The sequence below is a fragment of the Condylura cristata genome, unplaced genomic scaffold (genome assembly GCF_000260355.1).
Source record: "Condylura cristata isolate star-nosed mole 26May11 unplaced genomic scaffold, ConCri1.0 scaffold00004, whole genome shotgun sequence".
In the NCBI taxonomy this organism is placed as follows: Eukaryota; Metazoa; Chordata; class Mammalia; order Eulipotyphla; family Talpidae; genus Condylura; species Condylura cristata.
In genome coordinates this window covers 21,203,610-21,215,811 of record NW_004567105.1, presented here as the reverse complement: position 1 = coordinate 21,215,811, position 12,202 = coordinate 21,203,610, and positions in this window count along the sequence as shown.

Below are 12,202 nucleotides of genomic sequence, written 5' to 3'. Positions count from 1 at the left end.
AGATGCAATGTTATCTCATACCAGAATTTAGATTTCATGTAAAGTTTTAGAAGCATTACAATTTGTGGACAGTCTTTGAATCTATTGGACTACTGACTTATTTTTACTACCTCATAAATATGCAAATACATGCATAGAAACACAGATTCTATGATTGCAAGTATAAATATCTATTACTTGCCTCAAATCTTTGCTCACAGAGGCAGAAGAAATATTTAGTTCTACAAACTCTTCATTTTTTTCTTGGGGAGACTATGTGGGTATTTGTATGCTAGTTTTCATCAACTCAAGAAAAATGCGCTCATTAAATAATTGATGTTGATATGAAGTGACACATAAATTATTACACTATAGAAGGAATGCATATGCTTGTACATGTATCACAAATTCTCCATGTTTCTGCCTGTTAGTTGGGCTTCATGCAACAAAACACTCAATGTTAATGAACTCCGTTCTTTCCCTCCAGCTATTTATGGTAAAATCATACTTTCCTAATACAAACTATTTCACAGCCATCTAAAAAGATGGAAATCATCTGAATGAATATAGATACATTAATCTCCCCCAAGGCACTACGCTGTAAGTTATATTTTATTTAAGAGTCAATTTAAAAATCAACAGTTAGAGTGCAAAAGTAAATTACATTCTCCAAATCACATGGGCTTGTGTACAACACTTAACTTCTCATCAGGAGAAACATGAAAGAAGACTTGCAGTCAACTCTTCATCTTTCTGACATGTGCCACTATGTGCCTCTGACTTGCTTGGCTTGCCTTTTTTAATGCTTGCCCAATTTGTTTTTCCAATTTGCTTTGTGGAAGACTGCACATGCCCTCACGGCAGTATTCAATACTTTCTGATGAACAGAAAGAATGTTGCTGACGTTGCAAAAGCTTCAGGAAGCCACACAAATGAAACGGGTTTTACAAAACATGATTATCATTACATTTTGTACAAAGGACACAGCTATTGATAGGAACAAATGTAATTGTTTTTCCATTTGAGATTTTCTTTTTAACAGTTCCTACGTGGCCTGTCTCTTTGTGGTTATACGTGGTAGCGGAGTGGAAAATTATAGAGGCTAGTCTATTCCACAGGGTTCACAGCGATAACCAGCAAGATTTATTTTCTGGTACACTTTAAACTTCAACACAGATAGAAAATGTGTAGCACTGACAAGCTAGAAGTTTCCTGCCACTGAGTATAAAAATAGCAAAACTTGAGATGAGGATTTGAAAGAAATGCAATCTTTCTAAACTTTGATGCTGAGACAAGAAATGTACTTTATTTACCAACTTCTCTTTTCAAATATCATGCTCTTATAGATAGATAGTTTAGTTCCAGTTAGCTGAAGAAAGTCTGACTAGAGTGGAACCAATAACACTGAACTAATTTTAGCAAGAACCCAGGAGTTATTGCTAAGGGTAGTTACACCATGAAAACCCCTTTGACTTGTGGTGATGAAGCAAGAAAAGAAAGATGATGATGGTGATGTTGAAGATTACAATTACCTCATTCAGAGAACTTCAAAATGCATTTTGTTAAATCGCCACAAAACTCATACAAAATATAAGAATGTATTTATGATTATCCTCATATTATCAATAAGGAATCTGAAGATCAGATGGATTAAGTGACACGTCCAGGAAGTCTATGGCAATTCACTATGTAGGTATAACAGATGGCAGTTAGGTCTTCTTTCCAACACTCAAAATTTTTATGCATTCCATCATTACAGTTTTTCAGGGAGATGTTAAAAATTCGGTATGTCCGGGCCCTCCCTGGTGGCGCAGCAGGTTAAAGCACAGTACTGAAAAGCTGGAGCCACTTCAGCATGGGTTCGATTCCCGCCTGTCCCGGAGGTGACCACATGGTGTGGCAGACCTCTCCTGACCTGCCCGCTGCTCCCCTCAGCAGTGTACTTCATTGATCTGCCTGTTCTGCTCCCCATTCTGTCTCTGGTGGGGCCTCTCACCACCCCTGAGCCTCTGGCCTGTACCCCAGTTCTGTATGCACAAATATATAAATCTTCAAAAAAAAATATTGGAAAGCTAATAAAGATTGTTATCATTAAAAAAAAAATCGGTACGTCCAAACCAAGTCAAAATTTATTAAAGTGATAATTACTGGGGCCCTCCTTGGTGGCACAATGGGTTAAAACTCACTATGAAGCTATCTACAGTCACTGCAACACAAGTTTGAACCCCGACCAGGGGGTGACTCACATGGCATGGCAGACCTCTCCTGACCCGCCTGCTGTTCTCTTAGCAGTATATTTCAGTCTCTGCCTGTTCCGCTCCCCACTTTATCTCTGGTGAACCCTCTCATTCCCTGCACCTCTGACCTGTACCCCAGTTCTGTGTGTATAAATAAATAAATCTTTACAAAAATAAAAGAACACTAATAATCATAGTTCTATTACTAATACGAACATATATGTATATGTGTGTGTATACTGCTGATTATTTCCCCCCAAAGTAATTGTGCAACAGTTACTGGCATAGTATAGAAATGTTGAAGTCTACTCCAGATTTGACATCTGCAGCTCTGTCAGAGAATCAGTGTCTCCTTGATTGGCGCCACCTCCTCAAGCAAATATTGCAAGGTAAAATAAGGAGCTCAGATGGAACCATTCTCATACTGGTATCCTGAACATCCCCTTAGTAGTTTGAAACTCCTCCCTTATAAAAGCCTATAGAATTGTATGCATATATTTCCTCCAATTAATCATACTGGAATTACATGTGATTTTCTTGAGTTGTAAATGAACCCTTTCCAATCAGTTGGGAATTAGCATGTTGAGATCTAATACTCACACTAGAAAATAATATAAATTAGTGCACTCTACAGAGATCTTGAAAAATTAAATTGGTTTCAGACTTCTACTTCATAATAATTGTATCAAAAAGGATGAAAGGAAAAATTATTATTCCATAACTATAGTTTACAAAGATACTCTTTACTTTCCAGACACAAAATAAAATATTATATTCTGATATGTAACACCTTGGCAATGAAATGTTTTTATAAGTGAACTGATCTGTGATTTGACATAAAATATTGAAAAATATTTAAAAGCATCTATAAGACATTGTAGAGATACTATGATTATATCTTAAATATGTTCTTTCATCTATATTCTTTTGTCTACAATTCTATAGCTATACATAAAAGTTGACTATGAAAAATGCACACAAAAATATTTGAAAAGTTACAATGAATATTAATATTTGGTGCATGCATTCAATACAAGTATAAATGTTTATTATTTTTTTCTATAGGCTTTCCTTTTCCTAGTTTTGTTTAATAGGTAACAGATTTAAAATGATGCATGTGGAAAGCACATGCCCACAAGTCTACATATAACATGTTATCAAATTTGTACAAAAAACATGAAGCAAAAATAACAGGGATTTAAGAGTAATAATTGTGTTCTGAGCTTAGGAGTCTTTCAATTCTTTCTCTTGTCACATTCTGTAAGATTATTGCTCATATCTTAATTTAATTAATATAATTTCACTTCTAAAAAGACAGTATCTGAATGGACAATTCGGATCATACAATTCTACATCATAGAACTTGATTGATAGATAATTTGGTTGACTAACGGTATTAATTTATACGTAAGAAAAAGTTATTAACCACCCTTCAACCTGCTTTTGGTGGGCGTATTCTTCATTTTCATTGATAAATGCTTGAAATACAAAGTCTATGAGCATTAGTGGCCGTGGGATATCTATAGCAATGGTGTAACTGACATTTTAAAGTCTCAATTCCCTTTATTCACAATGTAATCAGGAGTCTTAAAAATTTGTAATAGATCAGCTTAATTGTTTTTCAATCCCCAGACTCTTAACGTTAGGATTTAGTCTAGTTATATTAACAGTTGTATGACAGTCTTAGTTCATTACACTCAAATGGAAAGAGAGTCAAGTTTCCTTTGCCCTCCGGTTACAGGTTTCTTAGGGTACATTGTCAAATGGTTTTAAAAAGAAAGAAATGAATTTAAAAATAGACGAATTGACCTAGATTCATTGCCATTTCCTTCTATACAAACTTTCAGTCTCTCCTCTTTACATTCTCCCATGTATGGATTACTTTATTGATTAGGAAGCTATGACCTGAGTGCATAATGAAAATCTGTAATGAAAAAAAAAAAACATTTTAGAAAGAAATTAATAATTTCAACAGTGAAAACCAATTTTCTTATGTTCAATCTTATAATCAATCACACATTCTTTCCCATGTGTACCTCAAACATCACTAAGACATGGGGTAGTGCACATAATCAATTAAGATGAAAGAATTGCATAAAATGTTTCTCTAAGCTTAACCTTTAAGCTTTTTTCATAGAAAAGTTGTTACATTTCTCTGCTCAGTACTAAAGATGTTATTTAGGAATTAAGCAGTTTTGCAAATATATTTATTGTTGACAAATTCATAGAATGATGTTTCCATATGTTGTTTCAAGAATTATATAATTTACTGATGAAAAGCAGCTATTAAAATAAACAAAGCACTAAAAATTCTAAATTTTAGGGGAACTTATTGCATAAAAGGCATTGTGTTAACAATGTACATTATGCTACAAGGCTTTCTTATGCACACATACAGAGCTTCTCTCTCTCTCTCTCTCTCTATATATATAGAAGTTCTGTGTGTGTGTGTGTGTATATATATATATATATATATATATATATATATACACTGGGTACAAGTCAGCGGTGTGAGGGTGGTGAGAGGACTCACCAGAGACAGAGTGGGGAGCAGAACAGGCAGATGGAGGAAGTACACTGATGGTGGGGGGAGGGGGTCAGGAGAGGTCTGCCGTGCCACGTGGATCACCTCCCAAGCCAGGACAGAACTTGCACTCAAGAGGCTGCAGCCATCTTGCAGTGCTGAGTCCTAACCCCTTGCCCCACCAGGGAGGGCCAATTAAATTATTTCTCATAATTTAATGTTCTACAACTTCTTCTTCATATGCTTATGCAAATGTGTACACGATAAACACACAAAAACTAACCCTTGAAAGCTGATTATAGACCTGATTCGTCCAGAGGGATGGGGGTAGGGGAGGGATACGAACAAAGAGGGAAGGAAGTACAATGGACCATGATGGGGGGCTAAAGGTGATTTGGTGGTGAGTACATTTGGGGGCATCCAGATATTACCTCCATTAAAAACGAATTAATTGATTGATTAAAAAATAATACATACATTGAAACACATTATTTATATTGCTCTGTGCCTTATTGTCCCCTAATAGATATTGAAAATTCTTTCCATGAAGTACAAAAAGAATATTTTATTCTGTTACATTATAAAAACCTATTTGAAATATATAGTCACTTGATCCTCTATAGATATCTGTGTTGTTTTCAAACATTCTCTACTACAAAAATGCTATATGGAATATTTTTGTAATATACTTTTTCCATATTTTTTAGATTATAATCCTGCAGTATAATTGCTGGGTCAAAGTGTAGGTACATTTATTAAATATACTGCCAACTCTTTTTAATCTTATAATATATTCTTGTGTATTTAGAACAGTTCTGTCTTTATTGTTTACATTTAAAATATATCTCTGTATCCCAATAAATATAAGCAGATATGAGAGATTGCTGTTGACACCTTAGTTAAATTAGCTTTTTTAGTTCTTCTAATCTGTGTTTATAATTCCTGCAGGTCTGGAGAATTGCAGAAAGAGGTTCTTTTCTCATTAAAGTAGAAACAGCAATACCTTAGTGTGTGGAGCCATTTGCTAAATAGAAGGCACACTCCACAGAAAATGTGCAGACTTCAGTTTAATTGGATTTGATTTCTAAAAAATTATTAACCAGTTCTCAGTATATTCTAAATAGATATTTCCACATTTTAAAGGGAAAATATTAACAAAACAAAATTAGAATGAAGAATTACAAGTATACAGAGAACATTTGACAAGCATTTAAAGAACACATTCCTATATCTTAATCACCCTCAAAAATATTAGTGTCTGAACTGAAATTTCTTAGCAAGGAATATTTAAAGACAATTAAAATTTTTGAATTTTAATTTTCTTTTTGTTATTATTTCATTTTGAAAAGTATAACTTAACATCATTAGTTTCTTACTTGTGTTTTACTAGCTCCTATAATAGTTAATTGCTTAGATCAAATCTTGTAATATATGATAATTTTGCCCAGAATTTAAAATGTACATAGTTTTCCACAAAATCCATGTGATATAAATACTAACTGAGAATACATGTTATTACAGCTATGCATTTAAACTGTTTTCTATTAGGTTAAGAATTCTGGTCTTATAAATTTCGTAACTCATTAAACAGTTCAGAATCTTTCAATGTCCCATGATCATCATTATAGTTTTTAATTATAATTTCCCAGAGATTTGACTCATTCTAAAACTCACTTCACTTTGCTCATTCTTCTTTGAAATAACCATTTTAAACTTTAATGTGCTTATTCATTTCTCCTAGAAAAATGATGTGTATAATAATAAGTCAATGTGAATATATAGTTAGTAATGGCTCAACACAATACTAGATTCTCATTGTATTTTTTAGAGCTAATTCTGGTATACAAAGCCATATAATTCCAAGGTATAGGTTCACACCTCTTCAGATGTAAGTAGGCGTATGTTACCACATAACCCCACCATCAAGTCACCAGTAGCCCACCGGCCCCTGCCACACTTTGCTTACCCCCTTCAGAAATCTCGGTTTTACAGTCATATTTTTGGAGTTTTTATATCACATTTTTGGGTTTTTCTATCCCCCTCTCTCCATGTCCAGTCTTCAAAAGCAAGAATTAGAAACATGCTATTAAAAGCCTTCATCAGGCCCTCCCGGGTGGCACAGTGGGTTAAAGCACAGAATGTTAAAGCACAGCACTAAGAAGCTAAAGCCACTTCAGCATGAGTTCGATCCTCTACCTGTTCTTCTCCCCACTTCGTCTCTGGTGAATCCTCTCATTGCCCCTGCACCTCTGGCCTGTACCCCAGTTCTGTATGCATAAATAAATCTTAAAAAAAAAAAAGGCCTCAATTGCAATTTCTACAGCACATCTTACATCTTTCAGATCTTTCTGCTACACTCTTCTTGCTTAGTCTTTCTTATGACAAATGTGATGGTGTCTCTCTCAAGCATGAAATATTTCATAATTCCATTTGCTTATGACACAATATTCAAAAAATTTTAAACATATTTATTTATTTATGCATACAGAACCTGGGTACAGGCCACGCAGACCTCTGGGGCCTGGGACCCAACTTGCACTGAAGAGGGTGTGGCTATCTTGCAGTGCTGTGCCCTAACCCATTGAGCCATGAGGGAGGGCCCATGTTCAAAAATATTGCATGTCATTAAAAGCTCCTGTTTTCTTCTCTTGCCCTATTAGTTGACAGCACTCAGCTCTAATGCCAAATTTCATGTCTGCTCGAGATGCTTCCCCTATGAAACACTTGATTTTTGTCTTTTCTAGTTAGTTTTCTTTGGGTCCTGTTTGCAATTGTAATGGTCCATCATATGACTTTTTAACATTTATTGCCATTATTTAATATTTTTAAACAAATTATGGGCCTATCAAAGACAAGGAAAAGATTTTTGTATTTTCTTTGTTTGGAGAAATGTATATCTCAGTGATATTATTCAACATTTTTGAATGGATTTTTAATCCATGAATTTACCATTTGAGGACACAGACTCTAAGTAAAATTTGGGAAAGCTTCAGTAGAGTTTGGAAATGTTTTTAACTGCAAGATACCATTTTATCATTCTGTTTTTTATGTTGTAAGCAAAAGTGTGGGTTTGATCTGCCAGTAGAAACTGGAACTTAGGGATAGGATCATAACCTTAAAACAAAAGTTGTGTGTGGTGAAGGAAATACCAGGAACATGACTACTTGAGCTAAAAAATTACCTAAGAGATCTCATTTATTTATTTATTTATTTATATTTACAAACATTCATTTATTGATGTTTTTAGTTCCCACTCAGCTTTTGCTGTTAGTTCTCATTCAACTTTTAGTTCCCATACATACTTTTGCTGTTAATTATAACTTTGATCATTCAAATTGGAGACCTCTGTGTTTTTGATTTTCCAATTACTCTTTTCAGCATTTAACAAAGTGATAGTCCTATGACTGATACTTACAACAGACTTTTAAGAGACTGAACTAATTAAAAACACGAAGTAGTAAAATGCTGATGCATTTTAATGGATAATGGTAGAAACATTAGAAGTATATAATCTCCAAATTTATGCATAGCCAGCACATTGAATTTTTAGTAAGTATTAAGCTCTGTGTTAAGAATTTTATGTGCTATAATTTATCTAATCTTCATAGCATACTTGTAAGATTGCCATCATTACTATCTTTGTAATATTACTCTCTCTCTGGTGGTGCAAAGGGTTAAAGCACCACATTATGAAGCTCTCTGAAGCCACTGCAGCGCGAGTTGGATCCCCCTCCAGGGAGCTGACCCACATGGTGTGGCAGAACTCTCCTGACTGGCTGGCTGCTGCCCCCTGCAGTGTATTTCAGTACATCTGCCTATTCTGCTCCCCTCTCTGTCTCTGGTGAATCCTCTCTACCCACTACACATCTGATCTCTACCCCAGTTTTGTGAGCATAAATAAATAAATCTTTTTTAAAAAATGTGGAATTAAGCTTACTGAGATTAAATTACTTTAAAGAAACAAAACCCGGAAGTGATAGAGAAAGAACCAGAACTTACAGCTGCTCCAGAGCCCACAATGTTAACCTAAAACTTCTTTGTATTTTGAACTTGGGATGAAAGGGATATTTTGGTTACTTCAGCATAGAATGATGTTTATCTTGTATATTATTAAAATGATAAGTTAATTCTGGAGACGATAAATGAACTAAAATGAAAAAATAGATTTCATAAATTAGGCTCTAATGAAGAGACATAGGGAAATCACTCTAAGTAGAATCTTAATTATGAGCTAGTAATGGAGCAACCATATACATGAGGATATGACTTCTGAAAATCAATTTTGTGAAAGGGAAAGTAAGGAAAAGTACATCTATTTGTTAATAAGATAAACTGTTTTTGTTGGAAAACTTAGATGTCTCTTTAGTAAGTCTGCAAATGCAGAGAAAGATAGTTCAGTTATATTAAAAAAGTCAAAGTTTTAGTGCCAATTGCATATATTTTGCATTTTCAGAGAATTTAAAATATATATAAAACCATTTTAGTTTAAATAATCAAAAATTGCAATAATTTACCTAAATCTATATTATCATATATCTTTAATGTACTAGTAGGCTCCATTGTATGGTAAAATTATTTCAAAGTAGTTGTTTTATATAATTTAATTTGAAAAAGTTCATCATTATGTACATACAAAATCTTTAAATGTAAAACCTCTTATTACAACATACTAATTTATTAAAAATGTAATTAAATTTAATATCAGAATTATATTTCTAGAAAGGATATTTGGAATTATATAGTTGATCATGCATATCTGCCCCTTGTCAAAGTGTTAGTCGTGATTTTTTTTTTTGTTCCCCAAACAGTAGAGTGATAGTTTCTTTCCACACACAGAAACCTTTTAGTGTGATTTAATTCTATTTGTTTCTTTTGATATTGGAGACAAACTCAAAGATATCACTGAAATCAATGTTATGTAGTGTTTTGTCTATGTGTCCTATGTATTGTATGGTTTCAACATGCATCCTCGCCATTACTTATTATTGCGGCAATGCAAATCAAAACTATAATGAGAAACCACTTCATACCTGTGAGAATGATCCATCTCAAAAGAACAGAAATAAGTGTTGGTGAAACTGTGGAAAAGATGAAACTTCACACAATATTGGTGAGAATTAGCTAATACATAAATCTAGCCTCTATGAACAACATAGTGGCTTTGAGAACTGTGTTCTCAAAAAATGCATTATTCAGAAATTTTACTTCTGGGAGAATACAAAAACATTAATTCAAAGAGACACATTATTGAGGCATTATTTACAATAGTCAAACTGTGGACATTACCCAAGAGTCCAAGGACAAATAACTATTAAGAATAGGTGGCATACTGAGGGGAAAAAAACCTGTACTGTCAAAAAATTAACAAGGATGTAAAATAAGTTATAGCATTAAAAAATAAAAAAAAGATGTACAAATACACATGGGGTACTATTCAGCTATAAAAATAAGCATGTTTTCCATTTTAACAACCTGGTTCAAACTGGAGGGGACTGTATTAAGTAAAAAGAAAGAAAAAGACAAATACTGAATGGTTTCACTTATATGTGGAATACAGAGAAACAAAATACAGGGACAGATAAACCAAATCCATAACAAACCTTAGAAATCAGCTTCTAGAATTGAGGCTTCCAGAGAGGTAGAAGAGCAAATTGGGGGAGGGGTGGCCAGTGGACTTGGTAGGTGTCCTTGGTGAGTATGGTGTAATATACCTGGGGAGATAACCCTGGAAATATTTCTTGTAAATTATGAATTTATTTACTATTTTCTTTGGATTCCTTTTGTTCAGAGAGGAGGGATCCACTTACTTAATTTAAAACTATTGCCCATGTCTTAGCACAAACATTTATTTGTACTAATAGGGGACTTTACAAGACAGCTGCATTGCAATTAAATTCTGGCTCAAAATTTTCCTTTTTATTCATTGATGGATGTATATAGCTCTCATTAACAGTAAAAAGAATTGTGAAAGTGTAATGATTATAGAATAGGACATGTCTGGGGGTTAATTTTAATTGCATAGAATTGTATTTGGATGGACAGTTTAGAGACAATCATCTAATGATAATACCCAAGTTTCTTAATTACAAGTAGCAATTGGCTGGGACACACATTTGTGGTGTGTATAATCTTATTAAAAAGAGCACTTTGGAAATCAGAGTTTATTTTTTCCTGAATTGGAAATGTCATCCTTCATGACAATAACTTGTAAAGAAGGAAAGGAGAGGATGACAGTAATTTATAACTATGTGCTGGTTACTAAACAGAGATTTAGATAATTTGCCCATACCATACAACCATTATGTGACAGAATTAAAATGTATATTTAGGTTTGTATATTTTGACATTCTTAGTTGGTGAAATTAAAAACTACATGTGATCAATTCATTTATTTGCATGTTGAGGGATGGATGTTTGCACATCACCCTCCCCCAAAATTCATAATGCCCAAGGTGATGGTTTTAGGACATGGGGCCTTGAAAGGTGATTAAGTATTTGAACCAAAACTCTCACAGATAAGATTAGGGCCCTTTTAAGAGAGAAGCCCCTAAGAGTCAACTTTTTTGTTTTGCAATATGAGGGTAAAACCAGAAGTTTGCAATCATGAAAAGACCTTTAACACACCCTACTGGCACTCTGACTTGGACTTTCTGCTTCTAGAGCTGTTTAAAATAAATGTCTGTCATTTAAAAAAATATGCAGTTTGTGACTTTTTGTCATAGGACCGCAAGCAGGCAAAGAAACAGTATGATTGTGGCATCAAAAACACGACAGTCTGCTGAATCGCTTCATTTAGCTATGTGTTTATGTGATGAGGCTTGTAAAGCAACTTAACGTTAGGTAGTGTGACATGTAAAGATGTTACTATGTAGGACAAAGCATTTGACAGCTGACCGCTGAACAACATGGGTTTGAACTGTGCATGTCCACTTATTTGCAGGTAGTTTTCTGATTAGCATGGACTTGAACATCTTTGGATTTCGGCAAGAGGCTGGTATGGGGGGCATGGGGTTTCTGAAAGTAATCCCCTGTGAATACCACAGGACTAGCTAACTTTTTGGGATTTCAAATTTATTTAGGTATTTAATTGCTCAGAAGTCAACTGTAAAGTGCTTGCATTGTTCAAAGGTCACCTGTAAATTGAAAAGTTCACGGTTTTTAATGCCCAACAAGCACTTGTTGTGAAATTTACTATGCATAGAGAATTGGGATATTTCTTAAAAAAAAAGCCAAGACTAAAAATGGATTAGGTATAATAAATACTTACCCATTGTCTTGTAATAGTATATTATTTATATTGTAATTATAATTATCATTTAACCAGTAGATCAAAGCACACTTTATTTTTATTAAATTATGAAAAATGATCTAAAAGTCAAACTAATAATGAAAGACTATTTAAGCTAAAAATAAATGTGCGGGCCCTCTGTGGTGGTGCAACGGGTTAGGACGTAGCACTGCA